The 19,424-nt window shown below is 42.5% G+C and overlaps 1 protein-coding gene and 1 non-coding gene across 5 annotated transcripts in view; both read left to right on the top strand.

The window, feature by feature from the left end:
* Nucleotides 1-19,424, top strand: part of MACROD2 (mono-ADP ribosylhydrolase 2) — a 1,470,694-nt gene that overhangs the window by 349,475 nt on the left and 1,101,795 nt on the right. The gene's annotated exons all lie outside the window — the stretch shown is intronic.
* Nucleotides 11,404-11,594, top strand: LOC126640832 (U2 spliceosomal RNA). The gene has a single exon (XR_007629162.1). It is a non-coding gene; the product is annotated as a U2 spliceosomal RNA (small nuclear RNA).

Here is a 19,424-nt window from a genome sequence, read left to right as displayed (position 1 = left end):
GTTCTTTCTCAAGAGGAGCACGTGTAATGCACTCAGATGTGCACACACACACGCGTGCTTCTTCTCCCAGGTCGATGTGACCTGGCAGAGGGATTGGGCACGGCGTATTGGCAGTGGCACTGAATTTATATTCTGTCTTACATCATAGCTGTAGTTACATGCCAAATTTATTCCAATCCGCTAAATCTTACATCAGGTTTTCTCTAAGTGGCATGTAGCTCTTCATGTGGCACAGTCACACTCAAGCTCTCTCTGGAGCTGCACTGCAGTATTATCTAGGTGTGATTTTAAGGCCAGCATTCATTAAGTGCCTTCAGAACAGGGATTTTGTTGTCCCATAGAGTTCTTTTTTTATTAAGAAGCAGAGCTCATGCTTTGAGCAAGGGTTTGAGAATTCTTAAGGGGTTATGCTTTGTTTTTTTTTTCTTGTAAAACATCTGCCTAAGTTGTCCAAAGTTACAGTGGGGCACTGGAAACCCCTGTTGTCTCATGCCGTGTTCTGTAGGAGGAATGGAGCCGGATGGGATGGATCTGTAATAACTGCACCTTTATCAAGAGTCTACAATTGAACTCGTGATTTTTCTCTGCTGTTAGCAAATGCTTTATGAAACACGGGAGCAGATATGTGTGCTGTCATCCCGTTATCACAAAAGATAATCTGCTAACTCTGTCTTTTACTTCAATAGTTTGGGTACCAGATTTTTGATAAGTGGATCTTGTAATTGATGCTATGCCTGTCGGCACCAACGTGCTGCTCCACAGTGGGATATCAGTTTGGCTTTCTGTTTGACATGAGACTCTAAACAACCCATTTACATTTAGAAAAATAATGATCCAAACAAACCCAATTCAATACCTCTTGCAGCTTCCAAATCCCAGAAATTACATACGGAGGCTACACGTTAAAAGAAGCTCAAAGAGTTACAAATCACTTGCACACTTTTTCTCAAGTCTTCTTTTTGCTGTGATCATCATTATTTAACTCTTAATAATGTGATCCTAGAGCCCAGAGGATTTTTTTGGTTGCTTAAGGTGATAGGGCTCTAAGAAGCAGGCCTGGCTGTGAAGGAGCTCCAGGTCTCATTTAGTTGCTGAAATCATGAGGTGGGAGTCGTGAAATAAGAGATGAACCCGGTACTTGTCTCTTGACACGGCCACCATCCCCTCCTCCTGACATCCCCATTCCCAGAGGGAAGAGGCAGGGGCCTGGACAGCCACAGTTCCTGCAGCTACTGCTGAAATCAGGGGAGGGACCCTCTGAACCCCATGAAATGCTAACAAGGGCTGAATACCCTTAGTGGGTGGACCTGCTGGCTTTTCACATGGGCATGCAGGAATCTTGGAGTCAATTGACCTTCCTCTTGCTGCGCCCCCTCCCCGAATCCCAGCTTTTATCCAGGAAACGATAAAATGCCTTTGTCAGATGGGAGTGGGAGAGTTTGCAAACAGTAAATAGCTTTGTTTTAAGGAGTCACATGCTGTGGTGCTGAGCACCAGGAAAACTTGATTCTGTTAAACATTTTGCATTCAGAGCAAAATCCAGAAGAGTGTTACAAGACAGCCAGAAATCACAATGAGGCCAATTATTAACTAATTTCCCTTGTTTCAGCGAGAATCTGTGTTTGTCGTTTATATGGGGCAGAGGGAAGATGCAGCTTGTGAGCAAACGTTGGGAGTTTCAAAGGGTGAAATTTTAAATTAGTGCCGTTGTCATAATAAAGGAACGTGAGGCTTGTATCTGTTAAAAGCAAATTTAAAAATGAAGCCTCTTTCCTGCCCTTCAACTTAGAATCTTATGATTATCTTAAATCCCAAAATGTGGCTTCATTGTTCATTTCCTTTTTTACCAGAATGTAAAATAACAGGAGCTTGAGGTTTTAGTGTATTAAAAGAAGAAGTAATCCCTTTTCATTATAACTTCTGGTACTGTTTTAATTAAAGGTATTAGGAGAACCGTCATGTGTGACACATTTTAAAATTCTTGTACAGTGTGCTACACAGTATCTAGGAAGGGGATTATGTGCATAACTTGTTCCCTCACAGTGAAGCAGACCAGATTTTGTTATTCTTCGCTGTTTATCACCTGCAACTCGATTGTGTATATTTATGTGGCTAAGAGGAAGAGTAAGAGTGTCTTTGTGTGTGTGTTCTTTGCAGCTCATAACAGATCAAGACTGTTTTTAGCAAAGTTGTGTGTTGTTTGTTTGGATTGAAAGAGACCTCATTACAGGAAGCTACTTAAAATTTTGACAAACAGTTACAGAACAGACCAAGAAAATGATTTCCCTTGCTTTGTGAGCGGCTTTCTTTTCTTCCTGGTTTCACCCCCACCACCTTTTCCCCACATCCCTACCCAGTATGCCCTCATAGCATAGGTGTCACTACCCTGTAAAACTGTGTCCAGACTATTTCACTGCAGTGATGACGAGTGGTACACAGTGATGGATGAAAATTGCACTGCTTGCAGCTTAAAGCGATAAGTCTTGGGGTTTTAACCTCCAACATTTTGAACGAGAGGAGGATGGAGGAAACAATTTGCCCCCAGAAATTTCGCTGTAGCTTTTTTTCCTGCATAAATATTGAGAAGTGTAAAGTGTGAGCTTCTAGAAGGACGTTTTAGAAGTAGGATGGTGCTTCCACCCACTCCTGAGCATCCCTGGAAGCCAGGAGTGTCACCAGTTTAACAGCTGCCAGTGCAGCTGACCTGGGTTTCAATGGAAAGAACTTGTTGATTGATGTTTAAACAAAATGTTGATTTGTTTACGTGCTATGTGGTCCCAGTGGACTTGCTTAGACCGCCAGATGCCTTGAAAAGCTGATGCTTTTGACAATTATAAGGAATTTGTGCAGTTTTTCTGTTTGTCCTTCGTGCTATTGTCTCCCTCCAGCAGATCTGATTCACTTGTAAGGTGGCTTTCAGTAGGTTTTTTAGCTTTCGTGTCCAGTTTAAAAAAAAATAAAAAGTTAAGCAGGTGTCAAAATTCAACTGCAGTTACTGCCTATAAGCACATAAAGCAATTATTAGGTGAGGCAGGGTTATTGTTCAGAGGGAAAAGCATCCCCCTGAAATAACAGCATATTTTGGCTTTTCTGCTGGGATGAGAGGTAGAGTTATGTCTCACCTAATTTCAGGGTGTGTAGTGTGGCTGTGGCCTAATTGCTTTTACCCCAACAATTAACATCCATCCAGGAATGTGGGTGTTCCTTGCACAGTTTCCCCCCGGGTGAATGGTTCTCAAATTTAGTTACAAGAATACAATAAATCCAAATTTGTATTGCTGTGGATATACGAAAGGGAGCACAAAATAAATTTGTACTTATTCCCACCCGTGCTGGGTACAAGCCTTGATATACTCATAATGAAAATTAGGTCCCAGTGTTTCATCCAACCCCAAGTTTTGTCATTTCTTATCACGCGAAAGCAAAGTCTTTATCTTGCAAGTGTTTGAAGATTCACAGAGTCCATGTGAAGAAATGTCTACCCATTAATGCACATTATTAATGAATGCCTCTGGTTCTTTTGGGATTTTCCTGTGTAGGAAACTGTATTAATAGACTGGTGCGTGTGAATTTGTCTGAAGTGCCTGCAACAGTATTTACTTAAGTGCAGGTGTCCTGTGGAGATTTTGCAGTGCCAGCACTTCAGCAGAGCGCCCAAGGTGAAATTTTATAAGTTGCCTGGAGGGCGTCTCACCCTCAGGTTGTAACATTATTAACTAAACCGCATCAAACATAATGTGGATAATAGAATCGCTTGTGAAGTTCCTATGGATAAGTGGCTGTTACAATCAGTATTTGTTGAGGGCATATGAGATGCTAAATCTGAAAGGGCTCCAAGGGGTGCAGTGTGCGAGCTGACTTGTCGGCTCTGTGGGTTGGGTTGTTCTGCTGCACCATCGAATTGCCCCAACAACAGAATATATTTTGAATAACAGAATGTGTATCTCTGTCCAAGTGCCCTCACTCAGATGTTTTCACTCTCTTGACTCGAGAATGTGGGGCGCAGACAGAGGCACACTCTGTTCCTCAGACATCTCAGAAGGCAGAACTGGAGTCCCTGTAATTTTTGATTTCATGGCCATTGTAATGTCCCGCAGTTATTAGCAGTGTGACACCCGTCAAGAGCAGCTTTTGCAGCACTTTCGGTCACTGAGTGAACTGAAACTCTTGGCTTGACAGCAGATTTCCGAGAAGCCCAGAAAGCCCTGTGGGAACTGGATTAAAATCCCGGATAACGTGAAGGAACGACCCCCAAGGTGTCAAGTGTCCCTCCAGTGAATCTGAGGGCACTTTTCATTTCCTTGTCACTGGGAAGAAAACGGAGCAGCTTCCCTGAGAAAGTGGAAGAAATACCGTGTAACAGTCTTTTGCAGGAGAGGTGAGGCCCTTTCCCACAGGAAGATGGTGTCTGTCACCTTCTTCCCCTCCACAGCTGCACATTAAACACAGGTTGCTGTGGGTAGAGGGGCAGGCAACAAGTATGTGGGGTGAACAAATAGCTCTTACTGAGTTTATTCCCATTATTCCTTCTGAGAAACCAAGGAGAGCCTCTGATTAATTCACTGGTGGAAACATGAAGTACAGTTTTTACCACCTCGTGCGTTTTCTTTTGATATGTTGGGCAAAGTGAACAGGCGTAAAATCGAAGCAGGGACAGAAGAGGGGAGGAGAAAAGGAAGGGCAAGTCCTAGAGAGCGAGTCCTACACTGCCAGCCCTAAAAGCCTAGAAAAATGCTGTTTAAAACTGCTGAGTACGAAGCATACCTCGCCTGGGTCAGCTTTCCAGCGTGACGGCAATAAACACACTGCCAGTATCCAACCCGACAGCAGGGCCGTTCAGGAATACAAATACCGGGAATGCTCAGTTCTGCTTATGCACCAGAAATGTGATCTGCGAACCGGGACTTCCCTGACAGCCCGCTGTCTCTCCTGCTTGATGAGCTTCTTCCATGGGAAACGCAGCCTTTCCGATCCCACGGGAGGGGAGAGGCTCTGTCTCCGCGGTCCCTTTCGCAACCCGCACGCTCTGCGAACCGCGCCGTGTGCGTGGGACTTGTTAAGGGCTGCGCTGGGACCAAACATGTCACAGGCGGGCTTGTTATGGATGAAACCTCGTTGACAGGAAGGATTAGCTGCGACGGGGGAGATGAAAACAACAAGTCATGTTTTTCTGAGGGCGGTCGTGGTGCAAAATTTTGATTATTTATCAGGCGAGAAGATAGTCAGGGCTTTGTGTTATTAGAGATTCTGTACCCGAGGAAACTGGCAGAGGTTTCAGCCTGGTGCTGCCAAACTGTACTCCAGAATCTGAGGTTTCATATGAAAAAGGAGGGGGCAAAAAAGGGGAGGGGGAGCAAAACAAACAGAAAACCCTCTATACCCTGCAGCTGCAGGGAAAATGCTCAGAAACTCACTGTGACCAGGGTTGTGTTCTTGTCTTGAGTCAGCAATCAGCTTGAAGCAATACCTTTGAGAAGAGCGAACTGTGCTGGTCGTTTCAATGCATGTGAGCTATGAAGCCTGACATGTTTACACAGCAGCCTGCTCCTTTTGGGGCTTCTTTTTGTGAAAACCTCAGTGTTATGCACGCTGTTGGAGAGAATGTGTTTTCTTGGGGCAGAAGAAGAGAATCAGAAGGAAGGTCCATTATTTGTCATGCAAATAAGAGTTAGTGTTAAACGTGCCTTCCTCTCTTCTTCTCTCCCCACCACACACACCAAAAAAAAAAAAAAAAGGAAAAAAATGCAAGGAACTTTTTCAAATTGTGGAGAAACCAAGAGACAAGGGATATTTTCTTTGCCCACCGGAAAAAGCTTTAGTCACATCCGGACTCTTGAAAAAATCAAAACAAAACCCCCTTCTTCCTACTAACCCCTACATTCTCTGTAGCACCATATGCCCTAACTTACAATTATCCAGCTTTTCATACATTCCACTTCTGCCCCGACAGCTCTACAGTGCACAACAGTTGCACAGAGTCAGAAGGCAAATCTGTGAGGCACAAAGAATGAAGAGTTTGGTGCCAGTTAAAAACACACGTAGTGAACATGGAAGTAAATAATGTAAGTAAAGCTGGATACTGATGGTGGATTTTTCATTTCTGTGTGTCTGCCTGAACTTCCTGTCTCCAATTTACCTACACGGCCCTGTGCATTTCCATTTTCACGTTGACTTTGCTGAATTTACGTGAAGCAGGCTGCAAAATGCAGGGGATCTTGTACCTCCTGCTCATGATCACCCCAAGGAACCTGTTAATCAGTGGAACTATTGTATGGTTACGTGGCTCACATCATGTTTGAGCATTGGGGCTCAACAAGAGAAAAGCACTGTAATTGCTAACAATTAGTATTGGCTAAGCCTCACAAGGTTTACTTAAGAGTCCCTTTGCTTCAAATTCGTATCCAAAGCATATCTGAAGTATCTAAACCATTTAAAAATCTGGGAGGTAATACCTTGTCATTGTGTAAGGCAGAAGACCTGTGTATGAAAGGGCAAGGGGATTTTGAAATAATTACTGGCTCTGCATTTAATTTGAGTCAATGAAAATGCCAGAATGATTGAAGTGTTTATGCTGAAGATCAAGGAGTTAGATTGGAATAGGGTAATCAAAACCAGGGACGTCTCTCTTCAAGTTTTTGTAATATTTCTCAGGGAAGAGATAATGGAGGACTATGAGAGTACAGCGAGGGGAGTGTTGGAAGGAAAATCAGGATCAGGGGTCACACCTGTGTGAAGCGATGGCTTGAAAATGACAGGTAAAAATAGAAATATGCTTCACTTGGCAGTGATGAATGGGTCCCTTGACCTGAGGAGGAAGACTAGAGGTGGCTTGGCACTGCGGAGACGGTAATTTGATAGTGGCAATTACAGGTGAAAAAGTTAACCGGTAAAAATACGATGGAAAAAATGACTGGTCCTAATTAGCTACGGTGCTCGTGCCCCTGGGCCCTGATTACTGGAGTAGCTGTGGTTTTCTGAAGCCACGGCCGGGATACTTTCAGTTTGCCATTTTTCCATCCATGGGGTGTGATTCTCGCGTCCCTGTTTTCCCCACCTGCTCCCAGTATGCCTTTTACTTTGTCCGTGCTTTCCCTGTCTTCGGTGCTGGAATATTCTGCATGACTCACCCTCCTCTGACACCACAAAACTGACCTTGTAAAGTGGATGAACTGCTGGGCCTGGCTCACAGAGTCAATATTGCTAAACCTGGGACTGCGTGCTTGGTCTCCACGACGTGGGAGGTGGGAATCAGTCATATCTTGCTCACACATCTCTTGTATCCCAGGGGCAGGAAAACATTTGCCAATGGCCTATAACTGTGCCTCTCTGCAAGCAATAAATGCCAAGAGTCTTGTCAGCTTTTTACATACTAAGGCAGAAAGCATGTTATGGGGCTGTTGGCTGCCTCAGTTCAAACACGAGGCGTGGATTTTGAGGTTAGTAGAGGTCTGCTTGCTTAAGAGAGGTTCTGATCAAGATGAATTCTGAAAATGGCAATAAATACCACATTTTAAAAGGCAATAAACTGATATTAACGTTGAAGGCTGAGCTCAGCAAACAGCAGCAGCCTGAACCACCTACCTTTATGCACCTTCCTCCCTCAGGATGAAGAGCCGAAGCAGCCCCGAATCCCAGAGTGATTTCCTGAAGGGCCAAAGAGTCAAATGTGCTTCACAGGCACCGTGTTCATGGGGTTTGTTCCCTTGTGTGTAGGTTTCAGTTGTATCTGGCCACATGAGTTCCTCATGTACATGTGATACTGATCCATTTCTCAGCTCAAAGTACCGAGCACGTTGCAGTTCAGGATGGTGCAGTTATTTGTGTCTGGGCACCGCGATGGCAAATTTTATTTTGTTTCGGAATATGGTGGATGCAAATTCGGGGAAAAATAGTGAAGTGACATGTTTAGCATAGTTCTCTCCCTTCACAGTTCTTTGTAAAAAATGTAGCAAAGATCTCTTCTAAAGAGTTGAGATAAAAATAAATAACATTTCCTACGTTAGATTGGGGTTTGATTGCTTGCCCACCCAGTCAGGAGTTATCAGCTACTTGCCAAGTTCCGAGCTCTGTGCTATCATAACACCAGCTTGGAGACTGTCAAATCCAGTGACCCATTAGGGGAGCACTCATATCCCTAGTGCTCCCCCCTTCCCTGGACCTGAAGTTTGATTAGTGTTTAGACATTGCTTTGAGATAATGATAATGTGCCTTTTAATTAGCATCAATATTTCTAGTCTTTTGGGGAATAATAATGTGCCTCCTTTTTACTCCTTGACTGTTGACAGATGGCTACTTATTAAACATCATTAAATTCCGATATCAATCATTTTTTGTGCCTTATAAAATATGCTCCTCGTTTAAAGGAAATGACATCTATAGGAGGGAGATTTTCCACGCGGATTATGTGGGCTTTGATGCAGCGCTGCAGCAGCATTTGATGGAGGGAGGCCTTGTTTTTCAAGACATTATAAGTATAATCTCCCAGGCCCTGTTAACTTGTCATTTCAGTGTGTATGTGCATGTTGAAGGCAGCTCTTGTCTGCAAGCGACCCGAGTGTTTTTGAGACAAAGCCACTATTTAAGCGTTTAGAAACGTGAACTTTTGAGGAGCCTGTGGTTACATGCAGAAAACATTCCATGCATTTACACAGGGATCCATGTTGTGTGTGGCTCCGTGAGTGCCATGGAAAAGTGAAGATGGATTCCTGTACATTATTTGCAGCAAGGCTTTATTTGACTTGATGCATTCTTGGCAGGAACCTCCAATTTGTTACTCGTGAAACTTTGTTTAATGGGTACAATTACGATCTGCATTGTGCCCTTGCTCATCTTAATAGCGGTATTAATTTGCAGGAAGGGACAAAAATCATCTTGTGGAGTTATCAAGCGGTGTTTAGGCTTTCTGAATGCTAATTAATTCAGAGCTCAAATGCTGTACCTGCTGTTTAAAAGGCTGGCAGCTTGTATTCATCACCTGAGTGACAGCTGTTCCTAGCCTTTTTTACTCTTAAAAAAGGAGTGGGGAAGATTAACTCCTTCCATGCTAACAACTGCCATATTGAGGGAGCAATTCTGTTCACCATTTAAATTCTAAAAAAAAATTTTCCTCTAACAGATTTACTGACTTTTACAGTGTATTAGAGAAAGGATTGGTGACTGTATGTTGTTAAGAGAGATTGCTAAATATTTCTCCAATACAATATTTGTCTTTCTGGGCAGGGAAAAAAAAAAACAACAACCAAGTATCTCTGACATTTGATGCCAAAACCAGATCCTCCATGTAAGCCAAGAGAGAAAGAATTAAAATATTGTTAAGTCAGACTGGAACATTTACAGTGAGTGTGGCATCTGAAGAATTTTTCTCTTGGAGTCAAGTCCTTTTTTACAATATTTGCTGTCAAGAAAATATTTATTAGTTGCAATTCAATTAATAATGTTCACTTAAACCATTTAAATGTCACACAAAATAGTAAAGAACAGTTTTATATTTTATATGCTGCATTCAAAGCTCATTGGGTTGTTCTTTGTTGAACTAAACTCCCCCACACTAGGAAGAAGTGGTTGTCTATGGTAATAAAAAGGAGGGTTTAAAGGCATGCAGGTAATTTAATTGAATTTAATCTGAGAAAAAGTATCAACTGGTACAATGCAGATGTTCATATCCTGGTTTGAGAGGATTACAGAGTTTGCCTGAGTGATTGAGGAAGTGAGATCTAATATTGGATTACGTTCCTTCTTTTTCACAGAGGAACTTTGAGCTAAATATATGTATGTTAGCTCCACCTCTCCATTCCCTCCTGCCCCAGATCAAAACATTTTAGTTATACTACCTTTTCTTTTTGGAGGAAACGTGAGGCAAATCAACAGTTGTCTCATGTCAAAGGACGTTGGCTGAACTACTGGCACCAAACAAAATTCCACAAAAGTTAGGCTTTTAAGGTAAATCCAAAGGTTTTACTTGCTTTAAAGACTTCTAAAGTCTGATATGTGTTTTGCTACATAAGTATTTCAGAATTACAGGCGTGCAGCAGACATGTCACCATAATACAAATTTTTCCTTCGCGTTTTGGGGGCCCTGTATCTTGAGGCAAACTCGGGGTGGACTTGGCTAAAGCCTCTGGGCTTTGATTCTGCTCACATCGGGTTTTCCGCATTCTGATTCAGTAAATCTCATTAGGCACATGTTTAACTTCAGCACTCACTGATAGTTCTGGTGACTTCAATAGCAAATTAGGCACATGCTTAAATGTTGTTCAGAGCCTTGGGGAAAGGTGATTAAACCTAAAGAACAAAGCCGTGCTATTAAAATATTTTAACTCATTAAAATCCAGTAGATTTGCTGATACTGATTCACTGAAGACTTTTGAAAGCCAAACGATTACCTTATAGTTGGCTGGCTCCCTTGTGCAGCTTGGAGCACCAACATCAGTATATTAGCTGGCTATTTCTGCTGTGACAATGCATTTCCTCTCACTTTTGACCTACTGTTGTGTTCTTACAGATAATTAGTGATTATAATGAGTGATTGAAAATATAATTGGAAATAAAAAGGTCTCCAAACCTGTTTACCAAACGGTCTTGAAAAAATGAAAATAATTTTTAAGAAATTGTTGTCTTGTTCCGAGCTACTCAAATATCTCTTGTTGTTATTTGTTAACTTCAAAAGGTGCTTTTAGTTTCCATACACAGGGCTGATTTTTTTGAAGCTTTAGCAGTATTGATTTAGTGCTCTTTGTGTGTGGACTTCTTCTGTGTTAATTTACAGTGGGGTTTGATACAGAGTAATTAAAAATCATGCTTAGCAAGACTGAGATGTAGTCTTTGAATTAGCGTGCAAGATGCTCTAATGAGTCCAGCAAGGATTAAGAACATTCACTGCAGTATTTAGTTCTGGTTTTAATTTTTTATTTATTAAAAAGTCCCTCAACTTTATAGAATTTTGTGAAATACTTCCTGTAGGGGAGATGTGTTTCTGAAATAACCCCGTTAGGATTCAGAAGGCAGAAGATTCCTTCCTTAATTGTTTGGAGCAGGGGATGTAGGGGCAGCAGAAGTTTGGAGGTTAGAGGGAAGTTTTGGGTGTTTTCTCTTTTTATTTTGGTTTATTGCAGAGGAAATACTCAGATCAAGACTGGGGTATTTTAGGAGGCTGGACACGGTGTCGTTAGCTCTCCCGAGTTCCTGTCCAGGAACAGTTCCTGTGTGTGTGTGCAAAATCATGAGCTCACTGAGGTCCTGGAGTGAGTTATTTGGGGTCTGCAGTCTGTCTGCAGCTTCTTGAAATAAATCTGAAGTGCTAAAGCTCCGTAATTGTCGCTACCGCGGCGTTAAAATCTTGGGATGATTCAGTCTCAGCATGTGCACTGAGTCAGACCCAGAAACCACCGACTCTGCTGATTCGTGTTTGCCTCTTGACCTTTTGGCAAAGATCAAGTGCAGCATATGTTTTTATCAGTTTAATATCTGTTATGTCCTCAACTGGAGGATTTTATATTAAATGAGTTCGGGGACTGGGAAATGTACTCAGAGCTTGCGCCATCCCCTCCGTGTGTGAAGCCGGAGAGTGCTGTGTTTTCTAGGATGGTGTGAAAAGAAAAAGGGGGGAAAAAAGGCAACAAGTCCCCTGATGACCATAAAAGAGTGAGAAGGAAGAGCAGGAACAGAGCAAGCATAGATTATTCCTCTTCACAGCGTTCTCTTAATCCCCACCAATTTTCAGCTCAGGGGCTTTCCGAGCCTCCATAAAACCCTCGGTAAAAATAAAATAGCTCTTCTTGATTGCATTTTCATCTTTTTTTCAGTGTCTTCTCAATCTGTATTAATATCCATTTTGCAATGTCCAGTGTTATAACACCAGATTATCACCCTCAGGACTGGGCAGTACTTTGTACCTCCTGGATACAGTGAGCCTACACACTCGCTCTCGTCCTTGTTGAACAGCAGGTTCTTGCATCGCTGGTGCTCTTTATTTTCACTGACCACTCTAGGTGCTGTTTTTCTGAAAAATGAGATAAAACAGCAATCAGAAATAACTGCAGAGTCCAAATGGGAAGAAATGTGCTGCAAGATAGTGAGAGGGTACCTGTAGGGTTTGATTGAAGACCATCAGAAAGATGGTGTCTTTGAGGAAACCTTGTTTAGACGCAAGCATTTCAAATATACAAATAGGCCAAAAACCGTGGAAAGCTGTTGTTCCCTTGAACATTTTTGATTGATTTAATACCATCTCAGTACTTTTTATAAACTGGAGGCCCAGAGCTGCTCATATGTGGCGCGGTCGATGGGTGGCCAACGGGAGCTGGTTTTCTTTGGCCTGTGACGGAGCCACCGCCGAGGTCCGTGTAAGGCAGCAGGTGATGACAGGCGTGGTTTATGACATCTTTTGAACCAGAATCAAGCCACTAAAGGCCAAGTTGATGTGACAGGGTGAAAACTGGGAGTTGTGTTAGGAGCAAAATGAATACAGTTCGGGTGGAGAGTGATCAAAATCATTTCTGGATGACATAAGAGTTTGACCCTTCAGCGATCTTTTAATAAGTACGTGAGGTAATACAGAAAGGAGGAACCTGTGTCGTTGTAAATTAATGTCCTTGAGTTAAGTCTCATTACCAAGACACCTTCACTTTTTTAATTATTTGACCTGCCATGGTTAATAAAAGGGAAGCTAATTTGGTATGACATTTTTGGTGGTAACTTGGTGCCCTACCAACTTAATTGCAGGAAAATAAAATAACAAAAAATCCAAAACTTCATGTTCCATGCTTTTGGAGTTGGTTTATAAGATGGAGATGATTTACAAGTCATTATTTATGCCCTCAGTATTTCCATCAGGGCACGCTGAGTAAAGCTGGTGTTGGGGGAGTGGCATTAAGTGTTTGTTGATTGTAACTATTTTAATGATGAAAAATACTACATTTTAATTTGTTAATAGTTCCGTTTAGAACAACAACAGCAAAAAAGGAGTATCTACAAGATAAAAATGCACTGCAGCAAAATACCATCTTATTACTATGCGTGCTATGGTGCTCACAGGTTATTGTCAATATACAGTGTCTACTGGCAAGGAAGCTTTTGTTTGTCATGGGAACAAAATGATTGCTCCTCATTTTTCTAGACTGCTGAGTTCTTTTAGCGAAAAGCATTTTGATCCTGGGATAAATATTGATTCTCTCTTTTCTCTCTCTGAGAGAATTAATTTAGTGTGAGTTATATGCACCCAGGTGAGGGGAGGGCAGCTCAGGGACCTCACGGGCTACTTAAACCTGTGACATGGGTCACATTCAAGAAGTGGCTTCATTACCCCTAGGTCAGCATGCTGGTGCTTTTGGAGAGTGTCTGCAGGGGCAGAGGAATCAGGATTTATGGGCCACTGTATCATCCAATCACTCATGGGGCTCCAGCAATAGGATCACAGGCTTTCTTTTTTTCTAGGCAAAAAAGTAGTAACATCTATCTGCCTTCTTTCCTGTCCACCTCCCCCTCCTGAGTGGCTCTGGACCCTAAACCCAAGTAGTCTAGGTGAGACCATGGGCATTAAGAAATCCTCTTCAATGGTGCAATGGGGAAAAAGTAGAGAGGTTGGCAATAGCCAAGTCTTCCCTTTATAAACAGGCTGAAAACAGGGAAGAGAGAATGCAGAGTGTTGAGATAATGGATGGGAATATGTTTACAAAACTGAGCATCCACTGATTCTGCCACTCTTCAGCTGACTTGGGGCACCCTTGGAGAGGGGCTCAGTGGCACATCCCTCATACACAAACTGAAAGAATTGGCAAGAGCAACAGGAAGAGCTGGAGAGGTTTCTTCAAAGAACTGCAGTCTTCCACTTCCTTCTCCTCGCAACTCTCTCAAGAGAACACTGTTTGAGAAACCTCTGAGCCTTTGCAGATGACCACATGTGCCTGCTGCTGTCACAGTGCGTGGTATCAATCCGTGTCCACGTGCATCCGTGTCGGATTCGGAGCATAAGTCCATGTTATTGTGGAAACTATGGCAATGCAAGTGCAAAGTTTCTCCTGCCCCAACCTAAAATTGAACTCTCATTGGTCATTGGCAGTTAGACCAGATTGATGGGTTCCCTTTGGAGAGGGAGACCTGTGGGTAATGTTGATTTTTGTAATGTCTGATTTCAACATTACAAAAGCCAAACTTAGCACTCTAACGAATTACTTTAGTGGAGTTCATTGCAACACTTCAAGCTTTGGTGTCTGTGAAGTCTGTGTAAGCTTCTGACATGTCAAATCACTGGATATCATTGTGAAAGTATTTGTTAATGTTTACATCCTGTACACTGGTCTTTGTATTATAGCACTGGCCATTTCCTTAGTAGAATGTTTTGAAGAGATGAAGAAAAATGGAAAAGGATAAGAAAATGTTAGGGATTGTACACCTCCAGCACAATGTTAACTGCACATCCACGGTGCAGCGTTGTCATGCTTTTGTTCCAGAGTCAGCACTATTGAATTAGTGTTGAATTCACGTTTCTTTTCATTTTTTATGTTTGAGCCCTTATATTATGTTTTAAAAAAACTCCACCGCAGCGAGAAAACAAACAAAAGTGAGCTCTAACGTATAACTTGCTTCTTTCTGTGCCTCAGAAGGCACAACCCTGCCGTTGGCTTTCTGAAAACAATTAGGATTGTTTGAGAAGGCTTTAAGCTAAAACAGGGACTTTCATATGGCCTGTATTACCTCCCCTCCAGGGAATGCATTTTCTTAAAGTGACGATTTATGAGATTCAGTGCTAATGTCAAACTTGGTTCTGCTGTGCGAGGAAACATAATTAAAACACCGGAATAGCGGAACACGAGCGGCGGAACATTGTTGAACTTGTAGATATTTCCACGTGGGTGATGTAAAATTTGATGGAACAGTGATATGACTGTTCGAGGCATGTCCGTGTGAGATGTAAGAAAAACAAGCCTAAAGCAACTTCTCTGTTTCCCTCAGAAGGGCTTTATCCAAAGAGGAAGATGCAATATTTATGTGCAATATCAGCTGCGTATTTTTAGAGTAATTTTAAATTCCTTTATGCTAAGTCTCTGTGTGATTAGGGAATAGATACAAATCAGATGAGGTAACAGTTTGTCCCATTTGTGTGAAGTGGTCTTCCAGGATAAAATTACAATTTATTTCCTTCTAAATGCGGTATTCATTTGGGAGTAAATTAATTAAGGCTGAGCAGATAAGTATCTGCTGTCGTTCTGCAGTCATGACATGGCAAGGCACTTGGTATCTCTGAGCAAAACTCATTTGTACACGAGAAAAAAAAATAATGAAGTGCCTGTGCCTATTGTTTCTAGCGCTGTTACGTGATACTTTAAATAAATAACTTAATTCCATGTTCAACATGCCCAAAGGTATAGTATTTTATTATTGTTATTATTAGCTTAGATTGCGATAGTGTAACAGCTCTTTCCTCATTTGAGAGCTTCTCTCACGAGGCAGGAATGTGCTCTCTGCACTGGGCCCTTACCTGGTTCACTGCTGTGTCCGTACTGGGCCCTCAGCTAATGAAGATGAACGTGCTGCAGGTCAAGGATCCCACAGAGACTCCCAACTCGGGGTTCCCTCAGTGATCCTCACCGATGGGGAGGACCTTTTTTGGGAGGTTTCATCAGTGGGGTCACGATATGAGTTGCTTACTTACTCTGCACGCACTGGAAAGCTGGGTGCTTCCCTTGCTTGTCTCTGAGGGGACATCAAAACTTCACGCAGAGGAAATGTTAAAGGCTGTCCGTGTCTGAAACTGTATTTTAAGACAACAGGGAAGGGCACACAAGCTCTCCATGGGGCTGTAGCAGATCACTGGCTTGATATCTACATGTGTTTAAGCAAAATTGCTTTCTGTGCTTAATCTAGTCATCCTGTCTCGTTCTCTGTTGAATTATTTTTGTCCCTTAAATCAAGCTAATTGCAAAATGGCTCCACCTAACAATATTGCCTGTAAAGGTACGTGTTTCTGCATAGATGTTCTTTTGTGTGAGTGCTCTTGCAGTGCTATTTCAGTGAGGTGGATGGAAAATCAAGTGCTGAATCTTTTAGAAATGCTTCTGATTGCCATCTCCCAGCAGATATTATGAGAAATGATGTAGCTGGAGCTTAATCATAAACTTTTCCCTCTCCTGACAGTCCTGACATTTATTTTCTAGACAAACAGATGAATCTTAGATAACGAGTTGTTTTGATCATTTGTGGTGTTAATGCAAAACCAAGGCCCATATATTTCGACCCTGTAGCTCTGAATTACCTGTAAAAGACAGAAAGCCTAAAAGCTGATGCTGTGCAAAGACTTACAAGCTGCTCTAAAAGTTGCTCCATTTAGCAGGCTGCAGCCTGGGGTAACAAACCACTGCTGAGCCATGGGTGGCTGCATGTGGAGGAGTCTGCAGGGCAATCCATCATCCAGGGGACATCTGCAGGCACACAGCACTGGGGGCTGAGTATTTAGTAACATTCCTTTTTTTTTAAAAAAAAAAAGTGAAACTTTACCTGGCTCAGGCTCTTGCTGTGAGTGAAGTTGAGTGGTAGCCTGTGATCCCCTGATTCACACCAAGCTTTTAAGAGGGTTTCACAGCACTGTCTGCACTTCTAACTGTCTGATTGTCCAAACAGCCTCCATTAGAGCAAGGAGAGGAAATGTGGGTGTGTGAATAGAGGAAAGAGGATTGATCAGGGAGATGCTAAATATAGAGAATAAAAAGGAAAACCCTGAGCAGGTTGAAGCTGAGAATAATTACCCCTTCCATCTTTAGCATCCCTGTATTTCTGTATGAAGAACAATGTGAAGGAGCATGGTGGGGGCTCCATGCATGTAAATCCCCAAGGCATGGGAATTTACGTCTGTGTCATGTTTCTGGATACTGGAATGAGATCTTGGTTCTGAGGTTGGCTTCCAATAGCCAGTTTGGGAAGCATGATGTTAAGTATTTCTCTGGGGAGTATTATTAGAGTACATGTAATTCAGCGAAAGTAGCAAATTTACTCCTTGAATCTTCTTGTTCCTCTGATTTTAAAAATATTTTGCAGTGTGTAGGGCTTTTTTAAAAAAAGAAATGGATGTCTAACCTAAAGGCCACGTACAAGCCTTCAAGTTTAACCTTTTCATTTTGCTTGACACTGTAGAAGAAGATAAGAGGAGAATGCTGTCAGAGAGTTTACACAGAGGATGGAGGGTGGTGGTGGTGAAGGGGATAATGAATTTGGCTCCGATTTTCCTCCTCCCCCCCGCTGCAACAAGGCATCTGTATTCTCTGCTGGGTGCAACCAGCCTGCAGGAAGCTTTCCTTTGTGCAAGCAACAAGTCAGTCAGCAGATCATCTGGGAAGTGAAAGAGACACCAGAGCTGGACTTGTGATGATCTGGTTTTGGAGGGGGGGAAAAGAAAAAAAAAAAAAAAGGTGGATGGCTGGTGAAGGGGAAGGGTGGGAAGAACGTGAGGGAGGACTTGGGTGTGCTTCCATCTGCAGAATTGTGGGGATAATGGTGTCAGGTGCCATGAGCCATAGGGACAGATCCTTGTCTTCCGTTTCACGCACAAAGGGGAGAGCTCAGTCAGAAATCAACTTGCAGCTGGCTGGCACTTCAGGGGGATCACTGACAGTAGTGAGGGAAGAAGACAGAATGTTCCTTGGCCGAGATGAGCCGAAGCCTTCTCTTACCATAGAATGGCTTATTATACCATTGCGTTCAGGCAAATGTGTGCAGTGTAACAGTATGTCAATTATTTTGTCTGGCAATCAGAGCCTTCATTTTGTGCTGCAGAAACAAATGACTTTTTTCAATTGCTTTAATATGCTGCGTTCTTCAAATTAGCTGGTCTATAGGCAGCACACAAACAGCACCCTCCGATATTACTGCAGAAAATGAACAGCACGTGTGATGCCTGCGCTCATCTACAAGAGAAACTGCAGAGTGACACAGATTCCTGTGATTTGCTTCCATATGAACAGCTCTGAGTGTCCCTCCTCAAGAAATGCACGTTTGCTGCAGCGTGGCTCAGGGGAGGCTCCGTGTCTATTTGACATGCTTCTCAGTGGAGAATTGCTTATCCATGCCTGATCCTGGCGGGTTTCACCTTCCAAAAGAAACTAGCCTAGGTCAAAAGTTGGCAAGATGGATTGAAAAGTGTTTCCAGCTGATGGAAATGCTTTTGGTAACCAAGTGGGGGAATTTGAAATCCAATCTACTCTCAACGGAAAACCGGCAAATATTCCATGTTTCAACGCGAGCAAGCTATTCCAGTATCCAAGTGCTGACATACAAGAGTTTTTCAAATAACAGACTTGAATCAACTGTTTTTTGCCCTAAAGGACAGATACAAAGTATCTTCTTTAATGGCCTGTGATATGCTGAAAGGACTTCTTGTTTACTTGTTCACTGCAGTGCTAATGGCCTCACCTGGATGGGAGCATCTCCCGACTCCCCTCCCTCCACCACTTCTTACCTTCAGTGATTTTGGCACTCCGGATTTCTCATTTCTTTGCCCTTCTAAATTCTTAATATTTTCCCTTCTGTGGTGCAGTCGTTCCCTCCTTTGCCTGAATAGCCAACATTTTCGTATTTTCTACTTTCTCATCCAAATTTCTTCTCCCTGTTTACTTTTCTCACTCCTGCCTGTTTGCCGTGTTTAGGTTCTTCCATATGCCATTTCTTCACAAGTTGTTCCCATATTGTCCAATACTTTGAGGAAAACACACGTTCTCAGTTGTTACCTATTCCTCTGCAGGAAGGAGTACGTGCTGTGAGCGTAGGATGAGAAGAGTGTGTCTTCTTGGGCAAAGATGATTTTATTCCTCCTTGATTTTCTGAGCTGCTTTTGCTTGCCTTCCATTCCTTCCATCTGTCTCAGAGTGTAAAGCAAAGGAAGGCCAAGTGTCTGTTAGTTTTCCTGTTGAAATATAGAATAATGACGAGGGATGTGACTCAGAGACTGAGTAACACCAGCACAACAGCACAGAAGTGCTTTACATATATTATTTTTATAATTTTCCTTTATTTTATTCCTTTGTTTGTCCTTTTTTTTCTTCTTTGTACCTCTCCCAGCTCATGTACACAACTAATTGACGTATTATAAGAGATCTGTAATCAGAGATGGTGATCTTCTCATCTCCCTGGAGCAGGGGACTCCTTTGGTACAGGAATTGTACCAGGAGTGCTAAGCTGCCCTTCATGGCTTTGCAGAGCTGATGAAACCCCTTGTTGTACCTGTACTTGTGAATGTCCTCACCCTGCCCTTTGCACATCAAGGATTTCCTACTCAAACTGGTGCATGCAAGTTTCTAGTGTAAATTCAGAACTGAACAAGGCAAGGAGCCCTTACAGTTGTTTTGGTAAAATCTTTAAAAAAACAGTTTCAAAACCCGATTTCTCCTGACAAGGGCAATCGGCACAGACAGATTTCTGCAGTGCAGGAGCAATATTGC

Source organism: Myiozetetes cayanensis, unplaced genomic scaffold (assembly GCF_022539395.1).
Source record: "Myiozetetes cayanensis isolate MyiCay16 unplaced genomic scaffold, myiCay2020 scf2-11, whole genome shotgun sequence".
Lineage (NCBI taxonomy): Eukaryota > Metazoa > Chordata > Aves > Passeriformes > Tyrannidae > Myiozetetes > Myiozetetes cayanensis.
Note: the sequence above shows the minus strand (reverse complement) of the source record. Positions and strands in the feature narration are given on the sequence as shown.